Raw genomic sequence first — 16,080 nt, 5'->3', positions numbered from 1 at the left:
ATGGCCTCACTAGGACTTAGAAAACTTTTCCTACATCCACTTTTTTCCTTAGCCTTTTACTCAGTATAACATCGCATAAGGATGTCAAAAATCCTGACTACAAAGTACTGATGGCAGATGACGCTGGGAAGGTTGCAGTTGAATGTCTTTTCTACAACGCTGAGGGATTTAGGCAGCGAGTTGACAGTGGGAAACCACTGACATTTCTAAGCACGAAAAAAATATGATTCATTTTTGTAAAAAGCATTAAGAGTGGGAAAAGGTACGTAATGCAAATACTAAGCACAAGAAAACTGAGTGGCTATAGTAATATAAGGCAAATAGTAAGTGGAGGAGATGAATTCAAACCCACAATACTCCAGTGTTGCATAAGAACAAAACTCAGTTTATAACCTCAGGTGTGTAAGGAGTACCATCTTTCATCGGCTCCAATGACAAAAGTAGGTCTGGATAATGGATTAAGCAAATAAAATTCTTGGGAACAGGGTGGAGAATGTACCAAAAGGAGATAGATCTGGTTCCTGCAGAATGAGGAGGGAGCTAGACCAGGAGACTAATGATAAAAGACTTCTAATGAAAGAATGAGGGTACAACACAGGAAATTTAACAATGGAGAATGAAAGACTTAATGATGGGGGAAAGGCAAGATGGGTGGCTGATGGGAAGATCTCTGGAGTAGAAACAGAAAAGAAAGCAATTCATATTGCTTAGGAGGCAAGATCAAGACCAGTGGTTGAAACCTACTTGGATACAGATTTCAGCTCAATATAATAAGTCTTTTTAGCAATTACAGAGTCTTACCGACATGATGTGTATCATTATAATAATAACAGCTTTACTTTTGCCTTAGTTTGAAGTTCCCCAGAAGCCAACTCTGAGGCAAGGATTTGGGTGCCCGTAGTTTATTTGGGAGGTAAAGGGGGATCATGGGGAGAGAGGTAGGGAAGTGTGACAGAGGTTATAGGTAGCCACGAAAGGGCATTTTATCAAGCCACCCACCACTGTGGACAACTGGAGATTAATCAGGCTGGGGAACTTCTGGAAGCAATGCAAAGCATGCAGCTCAAAGCCATTCCTCCCGGGGGACAAGAGAGCAGCTACACCCTGACAGCTACCCCCAGGGAGCATTCATTCCCTGGCTCTCCAGACTTGCCTCCTGGGTGGCAATGGAGGCTCCAGCAGCAGGAGGAAGCCAGGTGCTGGTGGGAGGAAGTCAGGCTGAAGTGCATTGAAGTGGTGGGGACACCAACAGCACCTGTTACGTATTTACTGATTTTGCCCTACAGCCTTCACAGAGAGCAGGACTCTGCTGATACCTTGGTTTTGAACGTCTAGCTTTCAAAGCTGTGAGAGAATAATTCCCGTTGTTTTCAGCCACAAAATCTGAGGGAACTGTTTTAGGGTAGTTTTTATACTGAAATGAACAACGATGTGATTAAAACTTCAAGGAGCTTTAGTTTCTTCCTCTAGGAACCGGGGATAAGAGCAGGCACATACAATAGGGTTTTCTAAAGCCCCTGGCTCAGTATATGTGAGTTCTCATCCGGAAGATACTGAGGGAAGAGTTGCCATGGCAACCCACGGCTGCTATGGAGACCGTGTGAGCAGTCAGCAGCTCCTGAGAAAACCAGCTCTGATCGGGTTGGTGGGAGCACTTTCCTCTTTTCACGGCCGGGACTCCCTTCTGGCTCTTTTTTTTTAGGCAGAGGAAACTGGGGGCACCAATTAATTGCTCCTGGAAGCCAGACTGGTTTCAGCTGGTGATCAGTGGGCTGCTGCCCACAGTAGGGCTGCCATCTGACGTCAGAGACCGCTGGGCACTGATTACTGTTTCCAGGAAGATGAGAAAATAAATGTCAAGACTTCCACGTGTTCTGGCTGCTGTTTCACAGGACAGAGGCAACTCTGACACCTTTTATCTGAGAGGCGGTTGGCCTGGTGCTCAGGGCCATCCAGGCTCCTCACGTGGCCATGGCATACAGGGCTTGGTGCCCGAGGGGGCCGTCTCTCTCGCTCCCCGTTCTCGCAGCCCCTCATCTTTCCCTCACATGTACTTTGTTATGGGAGGGAGAAAAAAGGAGCAGGGAAAATTGTCTCATTAATGGAAACATTTATAAAGAAGCCATGTTTCCGATGGCTAGCCCGGCTGCTCATGATCCCCTGCAATCCCGCTGTTGGGATTTGCAACTGATAAATCAGTCTTTCTAAACAGGTCCGAAGGGAGGCTGCTTGGATTTGGAGGGACAGGAAATTAAATAGCGTGGGGAGGGGGGCTGTCAGCACACCCCTCTCTCCCTCCCCCGCCCGCTAGTGGCTATGATAGGAGAAAGCGAATGAAAGAGGTGAGCCAGGAGAGTGAGGGGTATTTGGGATTCACAGCACGGCCAAAGACCCAAACAGACCCAGGCCAGGACTGGTTGTGGCAGCTCAGGGACTGACTGCCCAGTGTGCCCCATCTAAAGTTGGCTGCAAACCATAAACTCGTGCCCTCTGCCAGACCCTCAGCCAGGAGTTTAACTAGCTAGAAAGGTCTAAAGGACAGAAGCCCCACACTGTAATCCTGACCTATAGTTCCTAATTCTGGAAGCCTTTTGTGGCACTGAGCCCCTGGGTACCCAACACAGAGGCCCAGGTTCAAAGGGCAATGAAACACGGGCGTTTGGAAGGGGTGTGGGCAGGATGGGCGGTGGCACCCCTGGGGAAAAGCAGCTCCCAGACAGCACAGCCCTGGGAAAGGACCTCCGGTTAGGAAAGCAATCTGGTAGCTTATCTGGATTCAGTGACATTAAACTACAGATTCATTGCAGAAATGTTTCCATTTTTCTTAGGTATGAGGACTGAAAGCCTAGCAAGAATTAAAATAACTATTGCAGGCACCATTCATGAAGGCCAATTCATGCCTGCAAGTCTGCAGCCATGTGTACACGCCTTACAATACCCCCGCAATGTAGGTGTGACTGTTCCCTCTGGATAGATGAGGAAACTTAGGCTCAGAGATGCTCATCAAAATGTCCAAGATCACACCACGTGTAGGTAAGTCGGGGGACCTGGAATCAAGTTCAGCCTGTTTCCATGGCCCACGACCTTTCCCCTCTCTTGGCGCTCCTCTCTTTTGCCGCAGAACAAGCCACCCCACATGGCAGTAGAGTAAAAACCACCACCATTTTATCACAGATAGGATTCTGTGAGGAAGCACTCAGGGCACAGTAGGAATGGCTCATCTCTGCCCCTCACTGACTGGGGTCTCAGCTGGGGTGACCCCAAGAACAGGAGAGAGCTCAGATGGCTCTACGGAGGCTGTATTTTTGGGGCCTTAGCCCTGACTTTCCAGTGGGTCCCTTGGACTTTCTCCACATCTACTAATGTCCAAAATAGTGTCTTCACTCCCAGATCCGGTGCTTGGGTTTAGACGGCAGGGACATCAGTGGATTGCCTATCCCTCTCCAGCCAGCCTCTCCGTGTGGCTGGCTCAGGCTTCCACATAGCATGTCAGTGTCGGGATAGTCACACTTTTTATACGTGACTGGCTTCTCTGAGAATGACAGGAAGAGACAGGAAATAGAAGCTGCCGGGTCTTTAAGCGTTAAGCCCAGAAACTGACCCGGTGTGACTTCTTCCATAATATAACAGCCCCGTGAGTCACCGAGCCTGTGCAGACTCACCGCCACCTCATTAGATGCTTTGCGCACATCATCTCTCTCCTGACCGGCAGCTGTGCAACAGAGGAGCTCGCTCCCCTAATGACACGGTGATCATCATGCCTCCATTTTGATTAGCTCTTTAGATTTTACAAAAAAGCCTCCACTGAATCTCTTATTTGAGCCTCACAATAAGGCTTGGAGGTAAGCAGATGCAGATTGTACTATCCTGGTTTTAAGAAACGAAGCTTTCAAGAAGCAGAGGCTCACCCAAGATCTAGGGCGGGTAAACTCCCAGCCCACCCAACTCCACACAGCCCCTGACCACATCAACAGCTTTTTCTGCCGTGCCCTCTGCACTGGTAATGTGCTCTCATTTTTCATATACAGTGGGGCCTTGACTTACGAGTTTAATTCGTTCTGAGACCGAGCTCGTTAACTCAAATTACTCTGTCAACTCAATGCAAAAAATCGGCTAAGAGACAGCTGGTATCTCAAAAAACTCGTTAGTCGGGACACTCATAAATCAAGGCCCCACTGTATTATTATTCTGCAGCTTAAAAACATTTTCCAAGGCTTTCAAACTAATAGCTCTGTTAAAATACTGGGCTGGAAAAAGCTCAATTTCATCAAACTTAATGATGCAGCAAGTTCTGTGTTTTACCTTAACTAAAGTTAAATATTTGTTAATTTTTTTTATTGACGTGAAATTCACATTACATAAAAGTAAGCATTTTGAAGTATACAATTCGGTGGCATTTAGTATATCCACAACGTTGTACAACCATCTCCTCTATCCAGTCCCCAAAACATTTTCCGGGCCCTGTGTTTTGTAATTTAATATTTATATGATAACTTTTCCTTATACTTGAAATCAAAGTGCTCTGTAGGTAATTATTAATGCTAGGCTTTATCAAAATGAAAACTGCTCTGTCTTTGGACTCAGACTGAACTTAGATCACAGCCCACCGATTTTCTAGGCAGGTGGGCTTCAGAAAGGCATTTAACAGAGCCTGTTTCCTCATTCATCACCAAGGGAGGAAAGATGTCTACTTAGAGGGGAAACTATGAGGATGGGTGCCATAATGGACTTCAAGCACCTTTTATAGGGCATGGTTCTCAGCGGTTGCCTAAATGATGGTTGTTATTCAGAGTATTAATGATCAGACAAGAGCTATAGGACCTTAGAAAATTATCATAACCCTCAGAGCCTCAGCCTCCCAGGTGGAAACTTTAATTGTGGGTCTGAACAATTTCTAAGCTCTGATCTGTAAGATGACAAATATTTAAGTGATCTATCCCTCTTTCCCCTCTTTAAAACCTGCCACTTTCCTTCTCCTCACCCGGACACACACACACACACACATTAAATTTCTCATCTTGATCAGAAAAAGTTAATTGTTAACAGCTTTATTGAGGCATGCTTGATATGCAATAAACTGTACATATTTTAAGTGTACAGTTTGATACGTTTTGACCTATGTATACACTCCTGAAATCTTCACCATGATCAGGATGCTGCTGTATCATCCAAAGTTTCCTGTTGCCCCTTTATAATCTTCTCTCCTATCCTCCTAACCCAGTAGTTCTCAACCTTCTGGCCCTTTAAATACAGTTCCTCATGTTGTGACCCAACCATAAAATTATTTTCGTTGCTACTTCATAACTGTAATGTTGTTACTGTTATGAATCGTAATGTAAATATCTGATATGCAGGATGGTCTTAGGCGACCCCTGTGAAAGGGTCATTCGACCACCAAAGGGGTCAATCCTAACCTCTAACTATATGATGTTTGAGATGTCCCCATATTCGGCATTTTTTGTTATCCAGAATATGTAGACACACGGGTTCCCTCAGGACAGGGACCATGTGTGCCTTGCTCATGATTGTACTCCAGCAACTGGAGGACTACAGGAAAACCAGGAGGTGCTCCCCAAATATGTGTTCAATGAATGAATCACCCTTTGTTCCTTTCCTCCAGAAGCAGTGACATTAAAGCTTTTTGCTCTGAGCCCTACTGTGATAGTGATGATGCCAGAGAGCTCTGGGGCTGGAGTGCCTGGGAGCATTTCACAAAGGAAGAAAATTGCTGTGAGGCTCTGAGGATGAAAAAGGCTTATTGAGAAAGGCAGAGCTAATGGCTTGAGAACAGGCCAGGAGGCAATCTGGGAAAGACCAGAAAGTATGGGATGGATTATGGCAATGTGCTGACAGACATGACTGACAAATGATAAGGATTAGGCTCCCTGGAGCTGTGGGAAGCTGGAGGCTTTGTGAAATAGGAAAACAAAAAATAAAAACAAACCAGGAGCTGCTCGTGCCCTGGCTGAGAATCATGAGATGTTAGACTTGACATGGACATTCAATATTAGACAAACGCCTTCCTAATGAAGGCGGATGAAAAAGATGGACTCCAGAGCCCTGAGATAAATCTCTCCAGCTCCCATGGTAGAATAGTGGTAGAACCAGGAAGAACCTAAGTTTCTTTAAAAAATATTTTTATTGATATCAGAGGGGAAAGGAGGGGGAGAGAGAGATAAAAACAATGATGAGAGAAAATCATTGATTGGCTGCCTTTCAAAGACCCCACAATGGGGACTGAGCCCACAACCCAGGTATGTGCCCTGACTGGGAATCGAAACGTGACCTCCTGGTTCATAGGTTGAAGCTCATTCTCCAAGCCATGGTGGTTGGGCAGGAAGAGCCTAAGTTTCTTGACCTCTGCCTGCTTTCTTCATTCATCCTTTAATATTTATTTTCTTATCTAATTTTCGAGTTCCTACAATACGCAAGCACTTTGCTAGGCACTGGGAAGGCAGGGATAAAAGATATAGTCCTGGCAACATTCTCTCCTGGAGCCTCCAGCAAGGAATGCAGCCTGTTGACACCCTGACTCAAACCCAGTGAGACCCTTTTTAAACTTCTGCACAACACAACTGTGATACACACGTGCAGTTTTAAGCCACGGGGTTTGTGCTGATTTGTTACAGCAGCAATGGAAAATGAACACAACCCCTTCCTAGCCATAGAGCCTTAAGTTAGTTCCTTAGACTTTCTGAACAAGTTTCCTCAATTCATAATAATAATAGTACTTAACCTTTGGCTCATTGTGAGGAATAACTGAAGGAACAGAAATGAAGTGATTAGAGCAATGTTTGAATTGTGTCCCCTCCCCCCACATTCACGTATTGGAGGCCTCACCATCTGTACCTCAGGATGTGACTGTATTTGAAGACATGGCCTTTAAAGAGGTGACTATGTTCAAACGAGGTCAATGGGGTGGGCCCTGATCCAATCTGACTGATGTTCTTAGAAGAGAAGGAAATTTGGACCCATGGAGAGACATCATGGATGCATGACAGAGAGAGGGCCAACTGAGGTCATAACAAGAAGGTGGACATCTGAAAGCAAAAGAGAGAGGTCAGGAGAATTTAAACCTCCTGGATGCTTTGATCTTGGACTTCCAGCCTCCAGAACTGTGAGAAAAGAAAGAGTTGTTTATGCCATCAATTTGTGATGCTTTGTCATAGCAAACAGATACGCCATTCGCAGGCTGGAGTACTTGGGGTTCAGTCTGCACTGGTTTCAGACAACTATCTCCTCAGACACAGTAGGATTTCCTCAAGATGCTGCTGCTAAGGAGATGCATTTTGAGAGGCACACTGTTTATGAAGAAGCTGAGGGTCTCTGGGCTGCTGAGAATGAAGGTACTTCAGCCAGCCATCTCTGCATATTCTCCTTTCCAGCTACACACAGAAGATATAAAAAAAACCATCTGGCAGCAAGAGCTCTGGCGGTTACCATGGTGATGTGGAGCAGAGCCGGAGACTGGGGTGTGTGTCCCTGTCTGATACTTGAGCCCAGCGCAATGTCAGCCTGACTTGTGTTCATGTTGACAATATTTTTATCCACCTTTTTTCTCCTCCCAGCTAAGTCATTAAAAACCACACAAAACTTGTTTAGGTCCCGTTCTAATCACTGGGTGTTTTCACCTTCAGATACAAGACTCTTGGAGAACAAGGACTGAGCATTTGCCCATTTTATTTCATCTTCCTAGCCTCTCCCCTTCTTCCCTCGCCCCTGACGTTCCCCATAGCATTAAACCTGTGTGTCACTGAGCTGATGCTCTAAAAGTATTTATCAGGTGGAGTCGAGTCAGTTAACCTTTGGAGATATTCTGTTTTCATATTAGCTTCTGATTTTAAAAAGCACTGACAATTAATTTCGCTGGGAGGGCAGAGCTGATTCCAGCTGCAAGCTCCGATGTTTGGGTGGCACTGCAGCTGACTGAGGCCGCTGCCAGGGACCTAGTGCACAGACGGGGTGGAGAGAAAGGGCTCAGGACTTGGTTGGACCTGTGTTTCATCCTGGGTCTGCACCCAACTCCTTGTGTGACTTGGGGGTCAGAGACCACTTCCCAGCCACTTTCATTGTCCTCAAAATGGGGGTCCTAATCAGACCTGCTTTCTGGGCTGCTTATGAGGGTTACCAGAGGGGGTGCAGGTAAAGGCCCGCTGGTGTGCTCAGCTGGCTGCTAACACTCTGGCTGTGACTACAACACTCTCCCAGGTTTTCACTGGGCTCGGTCCCCAGTGCTGTGAGGTCGGGCACTTGCATCCTGATTTCTAACCTGCAGAAGACGTTCTCTCTCTCTCTCAGGTCCAGGGGCAGGTGTGCACAGACCACAGACCTGCACACCCTCCCAGGCTATCTGTGGGTTCCCATCAATAGTTACAGGTGCCTGAGGCTTCTAGAGGTAGAGGGATATGGAGGGAGAGCAAAAGGCAGAGCCTAGAGAGGTTCCTAAGGCCGGGGACCTGACAGCGAGGGGGAAGGAAGGGCTCAGACCAGCCTGGCCCAGACTCAGGAGGTTCCAGCCGCCAGGCCAGCGGGGTGGGAGCAGAAAGTGGCCTCATTGGTAAGCAGGGCCAGGCTCTGGAAGGAAGCAGCCAGGCGTGGAGAGTTCAGGATTGCCCAGCCATGGGTGCATGAAAGCAGCTGGCTTTGCCCTTCTGCAAACTCAGTCCCGTTTCTCTCTCCTTCCCTCCTTCCAAATCAAGCACCCCATTTGTTTATGAAGAAGCTGAGAGGTGGGGTCTGCTGGCCTCTTTCATCCTCTGGCAGCTCGCCAGCGTCAAGCTTCAGAGCTCCGAGTGGAAGCTTCCTTCTCCCTCCCACCCTGCACCCCCTCCCCATCCTTGCACCCTTTCCTTTCACCTCACCCAGTCACTCTCTAGGTCACACATGGGCACTTGGGTTGAATCTATATGCCATGGAAGAAGCCATCAGCTATGGGCTTACTGGGTGCTTCCATCCATCCAATAGCAAAACCTACCCGCATTTATTGGATATTTACTAAGTGTCAGGAATCTTGGCAGGTGCCTCAGATGCTTATGTCATCAGTGCCCCAGCCATTCTAGGAAGTGCTTCTTTATTGTGATGGAGAAAACATGTCCGGAGAACTTGGGTAAGATGCTTGGATTTGCACAGCAAAGCCAGGGTTTGAACCTATCAGGGTAACTGCCGAGGGTGTGCCCCTCAGGGTGGAGAGGCAGGATGAGGAGAGCGGGGCCTTGCAGATGGATGACCGCAGTGCGAAACCGGGATCCGCCACTTACGGCTTGAGCAGTAAGTTCGTCGTTCTTTCTGTACCTCCGTTTCCCCATCTGTAATCATGGGGATAATGACAGCACTACCGCCCTCACAGAACTGCCAGAGGATGTGCAGGTGAGTGCCCAGCACGCAGGAAGCGCTCCCTGCGCATTTGCTATTGTAATGAAGCATGACATCAGGGTGGCCTCTGAGTCTTGGAGACTCTTCCCTGGAAAGATGCCTGAAATCTCTGTATCAGAGAGAGACTGGGGCTTCCCCACGTCACGATGCTCTGTCTGGGATGCCAGGTACACCTTCTCCCACGGTCCTGGCCAGGACCCAACAGGCCTTCCCAGGGGTGAGGATGAGGCGAGGGAGATGGGAAGAGGGAGACCTCCCATGTTCTCTGCTCCCCTTGCTGGCCTTTCCCCTCCTACACACTTAGTCTTGGCAAAGTGAACGATGAGAAGAGCTGAATTCCACAGACCTGGCTTTGCATCCTGGCTCCACCTTTTACTAGTTGTGTGACTTTAAACAGATGTTAAAACCCACCATGCCTCAGTGTCTTCACCTGCAAACCAGAAGCAAGCAGAGTGGAGGGCAACAAGAAGGGTAGCGCCCGCTGTGGGCAAAGCCGTGGTCCCGAGGCCACTGCCTTCCTAACAGATTTGCTGTAGGTTCCATAAGAGAGCAGCTCCTTAGAGCCTGCAAGGGTTGAACTTCTTTGAGCGACTCCTCAAAGAATAGGTCTCTTTACATCCTTGAGTTCCAAAGTTCTGATCAGATTCAAGGTTCACTGTCTAGCATAACTAATCATCAGGGAAATATAAATCAAACACACGGTGAAATATCACCTCACACCTGTTAAAATGGCTGTTATGAAAAAGGCAAGAAATAAGATGGCAAAGATGCGGAGAAAAGGGAACCCTTTGTACCCTGTTGGTAGGAATGTAAATTGATTCAGCCACTATGGAAAACAGTATGGAGGTTCCTCAGAAAATTAAAAATGGAACTATCACATCATCCAGCAATTCCACTTTTGGGTACTTATCTCCCCCCACCCCCCCCATAAAGAAAATACTAACTTGTAAAGATATCTGCACTTCCATGTTCATGGCAGCTTTTTTTACAATAGCCAAGACATGGAAACAATCTAAATGTCCATCAGTGGGTGAATGGATAAAGAAAATGTGGTATATTTCCAACTAGATAATGTTTTCTCAAATCCTGTTTTAGGAAACGCAGGTATGTTATAATGTTACAAGACAATGATCTGCCAAATAAAGATTATTTGGTCAAATACACTTAGAAAGTACTATGAGCCATATCTCTCCCCTCCCAGGTTTCACAAAGTTTGTTGGTTGAATAAAGTCTCAGAAGTCCTGCAATAGAGAAATCTACCCATCTTTGTCTAACTGATTGCCCATAGAACCCTTTTCTTATGTAACACTCATGGATATCTCTTGGTACTCAATTATTTGGAAGCTGCTGAACCACGTTATGAGCTTTTTGAAGGCAGGAGCCATGTCTTGTAGATATTGGCATCTCCTAAGTGCCAAGCAATGTGGTACACACCAACACTGGTCAGTAAGTGCATAGTTAGTGACTGTTCTGGCAATTCTCGCCCTACTTCCCCCCTTATTTTCCTTAGGTTTATTTCCAAAAGAGCAAAGGCTTGATTGCAATTTAATGTAATTGCCTGTACATCATGATAAATTTACTTCCCTCTTTGCCAAGATTAGACTATGGCAATTTAATCACTTAGTCACAAATATGATGGAATCACAGGATCAAGGATCAACTATAATTCAAGTTCTGTCACACTCTAGCTCTATGGCTTCAAGCAAGTAATTTTTGAATTTAAGAACCCTTGATTGCTACCTGCCAAACTCTATTCTTCCACAGTCCTTTCCATCCCCAGAGATTGGCATGTCTATCAACTTATTTTGTATTCCTTATTCCCACTCTCATCCAATCCACTTCCTATTCAGTCTACCACCAAAATCCATTATATCTTAAAGCTAACCAGTTCTCCCACCTGCATTGTCAGCTGGACGGGCCACCAACTATTATTTCTTGCCATAGCTAACAACCACCTGAATGGATGCTTACTCCTTTTTGTCCCCTCTCCCTATAATCTGTCTATTGCAATGTCAGGCAGAGTGATCTTAGAATGTAGATTCTTAGATTATGGCACTCTTTGGTTTAAAAATCCTTCAACCTTTCCATTACATTCAGGTAACCGTCCAAACTCCTTATCATGGTATGCATATTTTTGCTAACCTTTGCTGCTACCTCTTGTCTATTCTCCCTTTGCTCTCTGCATCCCTGATATATGAGTTGTCTTTCATTTTTCCCAGACAATCGAAACTTCTGTCACCTGGGAATCTTAACACATGCTAGTTCCTCTACCTTCTATAGTGGTCTATCACTCTTAACATGCATGGCTCTTTCTTCTACTTTCAGTTGCAGCTTAAACGGTCCCTTGCAGAAAGACCTAGCTCACTCTCACCACACTATCCAAGTAGTCTCCCTCCCACCTCCCTAATTTTTTCCATCTCTGTGCCTTGTTCATTTCCTTTAGATGAGCACTTGCCATCATTTGACATTGTTTTCTGTGCTGTTTTTTTGTTTGTGTCTCCAGTGAAATGTAACTTTGATGAATCAGAGACCGTGTCTGTCCCTTCTATCCCCAGTGCCTATAGCATGACAGTAAATACACAGGGGGGTACCCAGTTCAATATTAAAATTAAAAAAACCTTCATTTTCTCAGTCTGAAAAACATAAATACTACTTGTCTTATCTTTGGATGCTCCTTACCACATACCTTTAAACTTGCTCTAAGGAATATGTACATATGTGTATATTGCATCTCTACCACGTGCAAAGCATTATGCTGATAAATGCGATACATCTCGAAGGAGAAGGCATTCTGGTGCAGTGGAGAGAGAAGGGGCTTTGGAGTCAGAAAGACTGCATATTAACAGCTCTTCTTAACCCTCACATTCCTGATTAAATGCTACTTCCCCGGCCTCCTCCTCTCAAAAACCAAAACCAGATTGTTATCAAAGTTGCCCTGCAGTTGCCCAAAGTTCCACGCAGAGCCCAATTCCCATACGCTAGCATTTATCACAAAAAGTACTGGTCTGCTTACCCTTCTTTATTTTCCATGAGACTGCTGGGGACTACTTCTGCCATGCCCACTTTTACTGCCTCCTCTCTAGCCCCTGCACAGCTACCTCACCCTGTGTTGGAAAGCCAAACATTTCATCTGCGGCCTTGAGATCTCTGAGTCCTTCAGGGTCCCACAGGCCTCACTGTGAGTCCCATGCTCTCGGCAGATATGCCTCCCATCCAGCAGGGAAGGTTTTCCTAGCAGCAGAATCAGCTGCCCCCATTCAGCCCTCAAACTAATGGGTTCCAGTCCTGACAGCCCTCAGGATTCTTTAAACAGTCCAATCACATCCTCCCACAGGAAACAGGGGTCTCCTCACTGTTCCAACAAACCTGCCTCCCATACACCCTGCTGCTTCTCTCTGCTCCCCTGCGTGCAACTTCCATGCGGTCCTGTGTGGCGCGCAGTGTCCTGCTTCCCTGGCTGTGAGTGTGTGTGTCTAATTCTGCAGTCTCGCCTTACCCACGGGTTAGCCAGTGGATATCTGAAACTAAGGAGAGTACCAAAACTTACATATACTATGTTTTCCCCCCATACATACACACCTATGATAAAGTTTAATTTATATACTAGATACAGTGAGAGATTAACAGCAATACCTAATAAAATAAAACAATTAGAACCGTATACTAAAAAGTTAGTGAATGTGGTCTCTCTCTCTTAAAATATCTTACTGTACTGTATTCGTCCTTCTTCTTATGATGCCTGAGAGATGATAAATACCTACATGCGATAAGGTGAGGTGAATGACGTGGGCGTTGTGACATAGCGTTAGGCTACTATTGACCTGTTAGTACTTCAGGAGGAACCTGAAGCCTTGACAATGTCATGTCTTCCACCCACACATTTAATGCCTTTTGTACTTACCACACACTGTGGCCATAACTTTAGCAGTTTGAGGTGCAACAGCAAAACGAAATACAAATTTCAGTTTCCTTCTTTACAATTTTACAAATAGAAGACACATTCTTACCATAGATCTTAGCAATCTCAGCATATGCTTTTCTTTCTTTCTTCATGAAGTCAAGAACTTTTTACCTTTTCACTTAAAGGAAGCACTTTATGGCTTCTCTTTGGCACAGCAGAATTGCCAGCGTCACTACTCCTGTAGTTTGGGGCCATTATAAACTGAAATAAAGGTTACTTGACTGCAAGCCCTGCGATACTGCGACAGTGGATCTGATAACCAAGGTGGCTATGAACTGACTAACAGGCAGGAGCAGTATTCAATATGGAAATGCTGCACAACCAGGACAAGGAGATGACTTATGTCTGGGATGGGAGGGAATGGGACCATGTGAAACTTCATCACGCCGCTCAGAACAGGGCACAATTTAAAACTTATGCATTGTTTATTTTTGGAGTTTACCATCTAATGATGTTGGACTACCATTGACCACAGGTAACTAAAATGACACACACATGTGGTTAAGGGGAAACTACTGCAGATCTCACCTGTCCAATGTCAGGGTTTGTCAGTTTGTATACCCTCAGCACCCTAGGGCAAGATTCCCTCCCTCATCAATAGGGTAAAGAAAGGTAACAAACCACACACACACACACACACACACACACACACACACACACACACACCAAGCAGGTATGACCATGCCCTATATGAAATAGAGTATACATTTTTCTCGATCTTGAATGTACATGAAAGTTTGGAGTTTTTAAAAATATTGATTCTGGGCCCCACTTCAGGTCCCCAGAATGAGAAGAATAGGAGTGAGGCCTAAACATGTATAGTTTTATAAAGTGTCATTACTGATTCATGTGGGTATCCACGATGGAGTGCCCCTGCGTGGTTGTTGGACACCTCTTGACTGTCTGATTGATGGAACTTCCATACCCTTCCTAGCTACATGGCTCGAAGGACAACCCTGTCATCTGATAGAGACTCTTGCCTGGGGTGACAAAAACTTAGCCACAGCTTTCAAAACCCTCCTGAGCCCTCAGCAGACACTGCAAATTGATCATTGCACTCTTTCTAGCTAAGCTGGCCTCTGCCTCAGAATCCCTACCAGCTACCACTCTTCAATGGATGCTAGTGTGAGAGATGAAGCCTATTTCTTTCCTCTGCCCTGCTCTCCCTGACCTGTGCCCTGTGAGGCAGGGAACTCAGCTGCCTGTGACTGCACTTGCAAGTCTCATCTCTGCGTTTACACGCCCAGTGCCAGGGCATCTCCACTCTTACCATTAGCCTGCCAAGGAGCCAAATGTCCGAAATATTTTTTAATTGTTTTCAGCCATTGGCCATACCTCTTCCCTACCCTCATGCCCTCTTTTGGGATCTTAGTATCTCATCCTATCATTATAGTCCTCTGGGTGATTTCCACATGCTTTAAACCCGGGTTAGATCCACATGGAAATAAGCACAGGTAATAAGTTACCTGGTGGGAGAAACTAAGATGGCGGCATAGATAAACACCGGAAAATAGTCGCCTCCCACAGCAATTGAAAATTATCCCAAAGGACGGAGCAAACATCGTCCAGAACAACAGGAAGGCTGGCTGAGTGTAATTTCTACAACTAGAAGACAAGAAAAGCACGCTGAGAGCCAGAGGAGCTGCGGAGGCTGAGTGCAGAGGTACGGCGGCGGCTCGCGCGCACGGAAAGGGGGTGGCACCTGAGGACGCGGCTGTCTTTTTGAATCACAAGCTCCCGACTGCTCTGATCTCCAGTTCTGGGAAGTCTCTGGGGACCCAGGACACATACGGGGAGAGGCTGCTCTCTCAGGCGGCAGCGGGCGAACTTGAGGGCGGATTTCCCTCAGAGGTGCTTGCAGCCGTTACCGGGACACCGAGACGCGCGACTCCGGGCGCGGAGAATCAGCCATTGCTTCTTTCTCCGGCCTTTTGACTCCCTGAGACCCCGCCCCACCCAGGCTACGGCAGAGGCTTTTGCATGTGAATGCCCCGGCCCTTTGCAACCTGATAATTACCTAACTGCAGCCGGGCCAGCCAGACCAGGAACTTCCAAGAGAAGGCCCAAGGCCCCGCAGCGGCTTGCATTGCTTCACAGCTGAGCCTCTTCGTGGCCTGGCTGTGAGGCCTCAGGCAGAGGCTGAATTAGCACCTCCTTAGATCCAGGAGCCACTGTACCCAGTAGTCAGAGGGGGACCATTCTCCCACTTCAGACACAGCTGCTTCCCACAGCCAATTGGCCTGGAGGTCAATTCCTCCCAGTGATCCTACATCAACCGAGGCACCAAGAGTGCACCAAGAGTGTCCACCCCAGGTAACTGGGGAGGCTGAGCTACTGGGCCCTACAGGACACCTGGTGCGCAGGGACACTCTATCAACACAGGGAAGCAGCCAAAATGCGGAGACAGAGAAACAGGTCACAATTGTCAGAAACGGAAGAGGACAGACGACTGGAGATAGAGTTCAAGGCCACGTTTATAAGGTTTGTCAAGAATTTTATGGAAACCGCCGATAAATTTAATGAATCCCTCAAGGAGTGTAGTTAGACCATGGAGGACATGAAAAAGGACCAACTAGAAATTAAGCATACACTGACTGAAATAAAGAATATTTTACAGAGATCCAACAGCAGACAAGAGGATCCCAAGAATCAAGTCAAAGATTTGAAATACAAAGAAACAAAAAATACCCAACCGAAAAAGAAAAAAGAAAAGAGATTCAAAAAGTATGAAGATAGTGTAAGGAACC

Source organism: Myotis nattereri, assembly GCF_964212035.1.
Source record: "Myotis nattereri genome assembly, chromosome: 3".
NCBI lineage: Eukaryota > Metazoa > Chordata > Mammalia > Chiroptera > Vespertilionidae > Myotis > Myotis nattereri.
Note: the sequence above shows the minus strand (reverse complement) of the source record.